The 12,458-nt window shown below is 44.9% G+C and overlaps 1 pseudogene; it reads right to left on the bottom strand.

Annotated features, from left to right (window-relative positions):
- Positions 1 to 9,199: 9,199 nt before the first annotated feature.
- LOC137163324 (olfactory receptor 6F1-like) lies at positions 9,200 to 10,312 on the bottom strand (annotated as a pseudogene).
- Between the last annotated feature and the right edge of the window lie 2,146 nt (positions 10,313 to 12,458).

The raw sequence follows: 12,458 nt of genomic DNA, 5'->3' as shown, positions 1-12,458 counted from the left end.
GCACAGCTATAGACTGGGGACCGACGAGCTGGGCAGCAGCTCTGCAGAAAAGGACCTGGGGGTAACAGTGGATAAAAAGCTGGATATGAGTCAGCAGTGTGCCCTGGTTGGCAAGAAGGCCAATGGCATATTGGGCTGCATTAGGAGGGGCATTGCTAGCAGGTCACGGGAAGTGATTATTCCCCTCTATTCGGCATTGGTGAGGCCGCATTTAGAATATTGTGTCCAGTTTTGGGCCCCCCAATACAAAAAGGATGTGGACAAGTTGGAGAGAGTCCAGCGGAGGGCAACCAAAATGATTAGGGGGCTGGAGCACAGGACTTATGAGGAGACGCTGAGGGAACTGGGCTTGTTTAGTCTGCAAAAGAGAAGAGTGAGGGGGGATTTGATAGCGGCCTTTAACTACCTGAAAGGGGGTTCTAGGGAGGATGGGGCTAGGCTGTTCTCGGTGGTGGCAGATGACAGAACAAGGAGCAACGGTCTCAAGTTGCAGGGAGGGAGGTCTAGGTTGGACATTAGGAAAAAGTTTTTACTAGGAGGGTGGTGAAGCACTGGAATGGGTTACCTAGGGAGGTGGTGGAATCTCCATCCTTAGAGGTTTTTAAGCTGCGGCTTGACAAAGCCCTGGTTGGGATGATATAGCAGAGGTTAGTCCTGCTTTGAGCAGGGGGTTGGACTAGATGACCTCCTGAGGTCCCTTCCAACTCTAATATTCTATGATTCTATGATTCTATGAATCTGTATTTGGTCCGGGATCTCTTAGAGCTTGGGTGCAGGGATGGTCTGTCGTTCGCCCTCCTGTCTCTGGATCAGGAGAAGGCGTTCGACAGGATGGACCACGGGTATCTCCTGGGCACCCTGCGGGCGTTCGGCTTCGGGCCCCGCTTTGTGGGTTTTCTCCGGGTGTTGTACGCCTCCGCGGAGTGCTTGGTCAAGCTCAACTGGACCCTGACCGAACCGGTCAGCTTCGGGCGTGGAGTGCGCCAAGGCTGTCCACTGTCGGGCCAGCTGTACGCCCTGGCCATTGAGCCCTTCCTCTGTCTCCTCCGTCGGAGGATGACAGGTTTGGTGCTCCGTGAGCCAGCGCTGAGGCTGGTCTTGTCAGCGTACGCCAACGACGTGCTCCTCGTGGTCCAGGACCCGGGCAACCTGGTGCGGTTGGAGGCCTGCCTGGCCGTCTACTCGGCAGCCTCCTCCGCCCGGGTCAACTGGGCCAAGAGCTCTGCCCTGGCGGTAGGGGCCGGGTGGCGGACAAGCTCCCTCCCACCCGCGCTTCAGGCCATCCGGTGGAGCGCGGGTCCGCTGCTCTATCTGGGCGTTTACCTTTCTGCCACCCATCCCTCCCCGGCAGAGAACTGGCAAGATTTGACGGACAGGGTGGTGCGGCGGCTCCGGAGCTGGACGGGACTGCTCCGGTGCCTCTCCCTCCAGGGTAGGGCGCTGGTCCTTAACCAGCTAGTCCTGTCCATGCTCTGGCACCGCCTCAACACCCTGGTCCCGACCCCGAGTTTCCTGGCCTACCTCCAGAAGCTAGTTCTGGAGTTCTTTTGGCCAGGACTGCACTGGGTCTCTGCAGGGATTCTGAGTCTCCCCCTGGAGGACGGGGGGCAGGGCCTGTGCTGCATCCGCAGCCAGGTCCACACCTTCCGCCTCCAGGCCCTGCAGAGACTCCTTTATGGTGCAGGTAGTCCGGCGTGGAGCCACTTGGCGCACGCCTTCCTCCGCCGCCTCCGAGGGCTCCGATACGACCGGCAGCTCTTTTTCTCCACCCGAGGGGTCTTCCGCGAGACCTCTCCGAGCTGCCGGTCTTCTACCAGGACCTCCTCCGGACCTGGAGGCTGGTCTCTGCCTCCAGGCCCCCTTTGGTCCCCTCGCGGAGCCCCTGCTACACAACCCACAACTTGGTGTGCAGGTGGCGGAGACCCCCTCGGTGCGACGGAGGTTGGTCCTGGCGGGAGTCACCAAGATCGGAGACCTCCTGGACTACGCCCGGGGGGACTGGGTGGATCCCCATGCGCTGGCTCGGCGCATGGGGCTCTCCACCCCTCGTACCCCCCAGCGCATACTCGAGGAGGTGAGGGCAGCCTTGCCCCCCGCTGCTCACGTCTACCTCAAGCGGGTCCTGGGAGAGCGTGCGCCCCGCCTGCCCCTCAGCCCTGGTCTCCGGCACTCTTCATCGGGCCCCGGCCCCACGAGCCCGCTTGGCTCCCCCTCACTACGCACCGAGATGGCTGCACGATTTGCAGCCGGTCCCTTTCCGAACCATGCCGAGAGACCACCTTTACACGCTTGTGCTCCACACCCTTCACTTCCCTGCCCTTGCGTCCCGCCCCAACACCAAATGGCAGGACCTGTTGCCACCTCTGGAGGGCGGGGACCCCCGGTGGGCCAGCCTGTATGCCACCTTGACCCCACGGCCTGCCAGGGACATCAGTTGGCGGCTCCTTCACGGACCCTTGAGCACGGGCGTGTACTTGGTGTGGTTCACCCCCCACCCCGACACCTGCCCCTTCTGCGGCGCGAGGGAGACCCTGGCGCACGCATATCTGGAGTGCACCAGGATGCAGCCCCTCTTTCGGCTCCTCCAGAACCTCCTGCTGAGGTTCTGGCTGCACTTTTCCCCGCACTTGGTTATTTATGCACACCCCATCCGTGGACCCACGAAGTCGCGGGACCTCCTCGTCAACCTCCTCTTGGCCCTGGCCAAAGTTACCATTTACAATACCAGGGAGGGGAGGTTGGCTGGGGAGGCACCCTGCGACTGTGGGGCCTATTTCCGTTCCCTTCTCCATTCACGTCTCCGGGCAGAGTTCTTCTGGGCAGCGTCCACCGGCTCTGTCGACACCTTCTGGGAGCGGTAGGCGCTGTCCGGGGCTCTCTGCTCGGTGTCTCCTTCCGGCTCCCTTCGTTTATACCTATGACACTCACGCCCCTTCCTGTTTTTACATTTGTTGTCCCCCGGAATTAGTTACATTCTAGGTCTAGTGGCTCCTCCCCTTAGGCTGGTGGAGGGACCTTGAGCGGAGGGTGGGCTGATGCCCGCCCACCTCCTGGTTTGTAAATAGAAGCACCCTCCTATAGCCGTCAGGGCTGGCCCCGTCACAATAGATAGACAGATGGATAGCATGCACAACTGATGGAGCCAGTTTGACTATTTTTAAGGACTTTCCAACATCTCTGAAAGCATGAAAGACATGGAGAGAGAGCATCTTTGCTGAAATGTAGGCATCCCAATCCATATTGAAATACAATGGGTTTGGGAAATTTAATTCCTTAATTCCCTTCACATAGCCCATTGTTATAACCCCGACTATCTACACAGAGGCGAATCAGGCCTTCTCCGTGGAAATTGGCTAGATCAAGCCAAAAGTAACATAATCTTGTAGCCACAAGAGCTACACTTTCCCTTGACTTCAAAGGACTTTGTGATCAAGCTCTTATGTATGGTAGTTGTGAGAACAATATCCCCACAGGACCTAGCAGTTTGGTTTAAATAGCACTGCTGATCACACTCTATGAATAGTATGATGAGGTACCTTTGGGTTATCAAATGAGACAACATGTCTTGATATATTTCTGAGTTGGGTAATGGTAATACACAATTCTCCATGTGAAAGTCAGAAACGTGGATGATGTATATTTTCATGTAACTCATTTACTTAGTGGAGAACATGCCATGAGAAGATGAAGCAAGAGAAACAAGATTCTGATTGCTGAGGAGGTGAAAGCAAAGGTTAAAATGACTTATTAAGGCCACAGACCAATCAAAGGTAAAAATGGCTTTGCTTGTTAATCAGGATAAGTTATAATCAGACTTTTCTGGCATTCGTGAACAACAGGAAACTGAACCATAATACAAAATGACAGTAAAACAATTGGGCTTCATTCCTTCCAGTTTTGCATTTTATATGGTCATTCACACCTACACAAAGCAATTGCATCATGGATGTAAAGTGTCACCCAGGTTTGGTATTATTTTACACCTAATTTATATTAAGGTCTGCATTTCTGCATGGGTTAACTACCATAATAGTCTACATAATTTTTAATGATATTGTCTATGTATTTCTCATTCAGTTTCCACTTCATCATACTTACTTACTGTATGTATGTATGTGAGATAGATAGAGAAACAGAAAGATAGATGTGATCAGATTTTTTTTCCCATGGAAAATTTCATCATTTAATTGACAAACTGAAAACTGAAAAATGTTTGGTTCAAAACATCCACAAAGCAAAATAAATACATGGATTAGTGGGTGAAATTTTTCAGTTGATGGACGAAAAATGTCAGTTTTCAGGTTTTTGCTTTTCTAATGAAAAGTCCTCTTCTGTTTTGTGGAAAGAAGACACTTTCTGCAACACATTTTGTTTAGTTGAAAACCCAATATAATGTTAAAAAATAATTTTCATAATAAACATTTGACGAGAATTTCTTTCTTTCTTTCTTTCTTTCTTTCGTCTGGGTCTCTTCTGAAGCCCTATAGAAGTATGCAAAGAATCCTACTAAACTTCCCACAGCTTTTCTGATGCTATTGGGTGTGCTGTACTGGGTGTTTTGAGATTCCTACTCTTTCATTCTTGTTATTTCTGGGGTTGGGGAGGGATTGGTTTGGATGAAGCATATTCTTATCACCTGTATTTCCTTTAAAAGGATTATAGTTGACTAGGTTCCACTGAATAGTAACATTATGAGGCATATGCTCTATTTCAAAAGCAATTATTTCAGTGAAGTTCTCTGACCTGTGACAGGAGGTCAAACTAGATAATCACAGTGGTCTCTTCTGACCTTGAAATCTATGAATCACTGAATTTGCCTTTGTGTACATTTCCTTTTCTTTAGATGGAGCATATGGGCAAAATTGACAAAGAAAATCAAACAGCCATTACTGAATTTATTCTTCTGGGTTTTGGAGACTTACATGAAATACAGCCCTTATTGTTTGTGACATTTTTATTCATTGACACCGTAACCATGACTGGCAATATTTTAATTGTTCTCGTGGTAGCAGCTGATCACAATCTACATACCCCCATGTACTTCTTCCTGGGGAACTTATCCTTCCTGGAAATCTGTTACACCACCACTAGTGTCCCCAAGATGCTAAGAAGTCTCCTTACAGTGCGGGAAGTGATTTTATTCATGGATCGTGTAGCCCAGTTGTATATTTTTGGATCTTTGGCAGTCACAGAGTGTCTCCTTTTATCCATCATGTCCTACGATCGTTGTTTAGCGATATGCAATCCGTTGTCTTATGCATCTGTGATGATCTTTAAGGTGTGCCTTCAGCTGGCAGCTGGCTGTTGGGTAGCTGGCTTCCTGACTCATATAGTAATGGTCGTATTGACATTCACGTTGCCTTTCTGTACTTCTGAGGAGGTTGGCCAATTTTTTTTTTTTTATTTCATGCCTCTGTTAAAACTTTCCTGTACTGACACCCACCTGGTTGAATTTCTCTCTTTCATAGTATCTGCCTGTGTGACCCTGGTCTCCTTTCTACTAACCTTGACTTCCTGCTATAGGATCATCTTGACCATCCAAAGGATCCCTTCCACCACTGGGAAGCAAAAAGCCTTCTCCACCTGCTCCTCCCACCTCCTGGTTGTTTCTATTTTCTATGGGACCATCATTATTGTTTATGGAGTCCCTGTAGGAAATCAGTCACCAGCTTTAAACAAGGCCTGCTCCCTGCTCTATACAGTCATCTCACCCATGTTCAACCCCCTCATCTACAGCCTGAGAAACAAGGAGGTCCAACTGGCCCTGAGAAAGGTTGGAAGCAAAGTCATCACTTGCCTAAAGAAGAGCAATATCTTGTGAGGTGACGCAAGTGACTGAAATCAGAGAACAGTGATTGTCTCAGGTGTTCTGGAGATTCAACATTTGACTGGCTCGAATGAACAGCAGCAATATGTCTACATACCTGTTTCAAGAGATCAGAAACTATCTTGTGAACAAGGGAACCTTTCCATGTGTGAATACTATTAATATTTTTGGAACATTTTATTCAGGCAAAGTTTCAATAAAACATTAACTTACTAACATTATACATTACCTTTTACTTATTCAGAATCAGTTTAATATTCAAAGAAGATTATTCATCTACACCAAATATATTGGCGCAAGATTCCGTCTTGAGAGTCTTCCTCCTCTCAGAATCATAGGGTTAAAAGGGAACACCATGGTCATCTAGTCCAGTGGCTCTTAATATTTCCAGACTACTGTACCACTTTCAGGAGTCTGATTTCTCTCGCATATCCCCCAAGATTCATGTCATTTAAAAATGACTTTCTTACAAAAACAGACATAAAAACACAAAAGTGTAACAGCACATTATTACTGAAAAATTGCTTACTTTCTCTCATTTTTACCATATAATTATGAAATAAATTGATCGGAATATAAATATTAGACAATACTCTGGAGTATTCTGTCCAGCTTTGGGCCCCGCACTACAAGAAGGATGTGGACAAATTGGAGAGAGTCCAGCAGAGGGCAACAAAAATGATTAGGGGGCTGTAGCACACACTTTATGAGGTGAGGCTGAGGGAAATGGGATTATTTAGTCTGCAGAAGAGAAGAATGAGGGGGGATTTGACAGCAGCCTTGAACTACTTGAAGGGAGGTTCCAAATGGGATGGAGCTAGGCTGTTCTCAGTGGTGGCAGATAACAGAACTAGGAGCAATGGTTTCAAGTTGCAGTGCAGGAGGTCTAGGTTGAATATTAGGAAAATGTTTTTCACTCAGAGGGTGGTGAAGCACTGGAATGGGTTACCTAGGGAGGTGATGGAATCTCCATCCTTTGAGGTTTTTAAAGCCTGGCTTGACTAAGCCCTGTCTGGGATGATTTAGTTGGGGTTGGCCCTGCTTTGATAAGGGGGCTGGACTAGATGAGGTCCCTTCCAACCCTCATCTTCTATGATTTTATGATTTTTACATTTCAGTGTACAGTATATAGAGAAGTATAAATAAGTCATTGTCTGCATGAAATTTTAGTTTTTCCTGACTTTGCTAATGCTTTTTATGTAGCCTTCTGTAAAACCAGGCAAATATCTAGATGAATTGATGTACACCCTGGAAGACCTTTCTCCACAAGGTTAATTCCTCAATTTTTTAAAGACTACTTTAGCCATTTCAATTTAAGCAGCTGACAACAGTTTGTTTTGACCCTTTCAGGAGTATTAATTACTAAAATTTCAGATTTATCAGAGTTTATTTGGAAGCCTGATACCCGTCCAATTTCCAAAGTCAGTTTTAACAAGGGTTCTGGATCTTCCAATTATAAGAAGACATTGGCAGCATACAAAGCTATTTTGTATTGTATGCTAGAAGAAGCTTTGATTTCCTTTATCAGGGGGCTATATTTCACATTTATTGCAAATGGCTCAAGTGGGGATCGATGACCATTACCCAAATCATATGCTGCAAGTTGAGTATTCAGGACTAATATGCTCTTAGAAAACTGATTTCCAAAACCAAATCTTAAGAATATCTGTCTGAGCTATTCCCACTCCAGTCTGTTGAAGGCTTTTTTCAGCACATCTTCTTTTCATTGACCAGTCCCCTGACTTTTCAGTCTTCTATATATTTTACAAGTGATGATTTTCTGTTTTCTTCCAAGTCACTAATAAAAACGTTAAATAAAGTTGGGGTAAGAAGTGATTGCCGTGGGGACCTCACAAGAAACACACCCAGTACCTGTCAATTCCCCATTTACAGTTACACTTTGATACCTCTCAGTTAGCCAATTTTCAGTCCATTTGTGAACCATGTTAAGTTTACATTATTCTAGTTTGTTTTAATCAAAGTGTCTTACAGTACGAAGTCAAGCGCTTTAGAAAAATCAAAGTAAATTACATCGACAATATTACTTTGCTAACCAAACATGGAATCTCATCAAACACACACACAAAAAATTAAATTAGTTTGGCAGGATCTATTTGCCATAAAACCATGCTAATTAGCATTAATTACATTACCCTCCTTTAAGTCATTATTAATTGAGTCCCATACCAACTACTTCATTGTCTTGCCTGAGATCAGTCATGTTGATTGGTCTATAATTACCCAGTATGTCCCGTTTACCCTTTTTAAATTTGGCACAACAGGAGCTTTCTTCCAATCTTCTAGAAACCACCCAGGGCCCTGAGACTTACTGAAAATAAATATTATGAGTCCTCAGCCAGCTCTTTTAAAACCCTTTGATGCAAGTTATCAGGATCTGCAATTTAGCATCCTCCTGAAATATTACTGAAAGGGAAAGAGTGTTATCATCACCATATGATAAGACTATATAATCTGTTTTTCCCCAAACACAGAACAGAAATATTTATTGAACATTTCTGCATTTTCTGCAATATTTTATGATAATTATACCATTTCTATCTATAAAGAGACAATACCATTGTCAGAATCCTTTCTAATATATTTAAATGAACACACAAACAAACAAAAAAAACCTATTAGTTTCCTTAACTCTGCTGGCCATAGATTTCTCATTGTGTCCCTTTTCTTCCCTTATCAATTTTCTAAAATCCCTAACTTTTGATTTATACTCATTGCTACCAACTTCACCTTTCTTTCACTTGCCATTTTTTATAGCTGCCTTCAGTTCCCCTGTAAACCAGGTCAGTTTTCTTAACTAGTATGGCCTTCTTCCTTGAAGTTCCATGACATCATGCAAGAGTCCACTACTGGAAAACAAAGTTTATACAGTAAACACAAACAGGGGAGCCCAAGTATTGAAGAAGGAATTTCAAAAGAGCTAAGGAAGTTAGAAATCTAAATTCTATTGAAATTCAATATGTTTTTAGCAACTAATTCCCACAGGCAGCTTTGAAAATGGCAGAAACAGAAAATCATTAATTTAGATCCAACATCCAAAGGGGGTTGGGAACAATGGGCTCATACACAGAGATCCTGCTAAGTGGCATTCAAAGCTAACACCTTGGAATCTTCAGCATAAAACAAATTGCCTCCTTCCACTTGAGCTAATCTGTGAGTGAATAGCAGTTTGTGATAGGGCTTAGGGTAGGATGTAGGTGTCCAACTGTCATTGCAAAGAAAAGGCTATCCTTGAAAATCACTGCCAATCCTTTTGTCTCATATTCAACTATATCAATGACCTTCAGACATTTATTTAAAATTTTGGTCCTTTTGATTACAATTCTACTAAATCCAGGGCGTTTGTAAAGCATTTCATATCCTACTCAATGCCTTTCCCAAGGCTTTTTTCACCTCTTTGTTTCTTAAAATGTAAATGAAATGGTTTAGTAGAGGAGTTACAATAGTGTTAAAGATGTTGACTGTTTTCTTCAAATCTAAAGTATCCTTTGCAGAAGGCTTGATAAAAAGAAAAATGGCGGAGCTGTACCAGATAGTCACAATGGTGAGATGGGTAAAGCAAGTGGAAAAGGCCTTTTGCCATCCTTGAGCAGATGGGATTCTCACGATGGTGGAGATGATGTAAGTATAGGAGACCAGCATTATCGCTCATGAGACCACAACAACAGCAATCGAGACAATTAATGTTGCTAGCTCGACGAGGTGCGTGTCAGTGCAGGAAAGAGCTGTCTAGGAATCAATGTCACAAAGGAAATGATTGATGATGTTAGGGACACAGAAAGACAACCTGGACATTAGAGCTGCCAACACAGAGATAGCCAGAAACCCACATAGCCAAGAGAGGAAGGCCAGCTGAGCAGAGAAGGTGCCGTTCATGACGGAGCTGTAGCGCAATGGTGTAGCGGTCAGAGGTCATATGGCCAGGTAGCGGTCAGAGGCACATGACAGCCAGGAGGAAACATTCTGGGAGTGCGCAGATGTGGGTGGATCCTCACTAGGACTATGATGGACACGTTCCCTACGATCGTCAGAATGTACATCACAGTAAACACCAGAGTAAGGGACATTCGGAAAAACCAAGTTCGAAAGCCCAAGGATTCTGGATTGGTTTCTTATTTCTGAGGAGAACAAACAATTGAAGGAGACAGACAGTGGAAGAGATGGTTTTGCTCGTGCCCAGGATGACACCAATAGCTTTGGGGACACATGCTGTGGTGTACCAGATCTCCAGGAAGGAGAGATTGCAGAGGAAGAAAGCAAAGCAATACATGGGAGTGCGCAGATGTGGGTGGATCCTCACTAGGACTATGATGGACACGTTCCCTACGATCGTCAGAATGTATATCACAGTAAACACCAGAGTAAGGGACATTCTGTGGGACGGAAATACCAAGTTCCGGGAAAGCCCAGGAGAATGAATTCCTGCACGCTGGTTTGGTTTCTTATTTCTGTCCCATGCCATGACATCCATCTATCAAGACACCCAAAAACCAGTCATTTACTCCAGGTCAATTGTACCTTAGATCTCTCACAACACTTTTAACCAGTGAGGTCATAAGGCATAATATACTTAGAAATATTGCCCTTTCCAAATTCCAAGCAGAATAGTGTTCCAACAACCGTAAGGATGCTGAACGCACATTTGGATGTGGGAAGTGCAGACCCCATACTAAAGCTATGAGAAAAGAAGGGAAAATGGGTGCTACTCAACACTGTCCTGCCTTATGCATCTTTCCACCTCCACAGTAGAGATGAAAAAACAACATCTGAGAGTTCTGTGGCACTCTAAAGACTAACAAATTTAATTTTTGCAGCTGAGGCATAAGGCTTTGCAGTGAGGTTCAGCTCATCTCTACCAACTAGAAGATGTCATGCTACAGGGGTGACTAGCAGAGAACCGAAGCTATGCAAGGCCTGTAGGACAGTGGTCAAGCAACTCAAATTGTACTGGGACTTGAACACCTATTACCCACCCACTAATGAATGTACTTTTGCCACGTTCTACAAAGGCCATGGGTCTCTGAACTGAGAAAGATGTCAGTTTATGGCATGAAGAATAAAGGGATAATCACCGTTGTAGCTCATTTTTTTCAAAGGGGTCTAAAGGCATCAGGTACCAGCTGTTAGTAACATTCAGTGGAAGTTGGGTGATTAACGCCCATATGCGTCTTTGAAAATCCCAGCTGCTATGTCTATTCTCTGGAGTTTAATTTCAATTCATTCTCATACAGATAATAATACTCAGCACTTGTGTAATTCTTTACACCTGCAATGTGTAGAGAATGGCTATTCAGCCACATGGCACACCTGCGCGCTAGAGGTCTGATCTAAGGCATAGTGGTGTGAATGGTTGACTAAGCAAGTATCACTACTCCTATTGTACAAGAGGGGAAACTGAGTCAAGGATTTGAAGTGATCTGTCCAAATCAGAGACACAACTGGGCATAGAACAAAAGAGTTCAGATGGCCTCTTCTGTGCCCTCTGCCCAGATCTCACATAGATACATCCCAAAACCTCCACCTGCCAGAAGCTGGGATGGGACAACAGGGGATGGATCATTTGAAATTGTATTTTTCTGTTCATTCCCTCTGAAGCTCCTTGAACTGGCCACTGTCAAAAGACAGGGTACTGGGCTAGAGGAACCTTGCTCTGAGCTTCTTGGCAAAGATGTTGCTAGTGTATTAGGCATTAGATATTTATGTCAATGTATTTTAGCTAGTACAGACAGATCCCAATCTAGTACAAGATAAGATGTGTTGATAAAACAATGAAAAAGGATGTTGTGGCCAAGAGATTAGGAACAAGAGGAAAGAAATAACCAAGGAGAGAGGCACTGGGCAGCCAGAACAACATTACAACGACGTGCCAGGCCGGAGAACTAAACAATATGGGTTCCTACTATCAAAGTCTGCTAAACTGCTAACTGCGCAGAGCTGGACAGAACCCACACCCACAAGCCTGCTGCTGCTGACATACCTATTCTTCTCTAGTTGCCTCAGCTAAATTATTGAACCAGGAATTCAAGAGGTTAATTTATTAGAGATCCTTGGAACATTTCCATTTAAACAGTTTTGATGATGAAATGGAGACTTTAGCACAATAAAGACTTCCATGAAATACTGTTGGGTTTTTCATAAACAGGAAAATTCAGTTCCTAGTTACTGAATCATAGCAATATAGGGTCAGGGAGGACCACAAGAAGTCAGCAAGTCCATCCCCTGTGATGTGGCAGGGACACATATACCTAGACCACCCCTGACAGCTGTCTATCCAATACATTTTGAAAAGCCAGTTATGGGGATGCCACAATTTCCTTCGGAAATCTATTCCACCATTTAACTGCCCTTAGAATTAGAACGCTTTTCCTAATATCTAACCTAAATCTCCCTTGCAACAAATTAAGCACCTTACTTTTTCTCAGATCTTCAGGGGACATGCAGAACAATTGATCACTCTCCTCTTTATGGCAGCCCTTAACATATTTGAAGACGGTTAGGAAGTCCCCCCCTCAGTTTTCTTATCTCAAGACTAAACATGCCCAGGTTTTTTAACCTTTCTTCATAGGTCAAGTCTTCTAAACCTTTTATCATTTTTGTTGCTGTCCTCTGGACT

This window comes from Emydura macquarii, unplaced genomic scaffold, assembly GCF_026122565.2.
Source record: "Emydura macquarii macquarii isolate MOO-44397 ecotype Brisbane River unplaced genomic scaffold, CSIRO-AGI_Emac_v2 contig_2520, whole genome shotgun sequence".
In the NCBI taxonomy this organism is placed as follows: domain Eukaryota; kingdom Metazoa; phylum Chordata; order Testudines; family Chelidae; genus Emydura; species Emydura macquarii.
The sequence above is the reverse complement of the archived record's forward strand: the minus strand, read 5'-3'. Positions and strand labels throughout refer to the sequence as shown.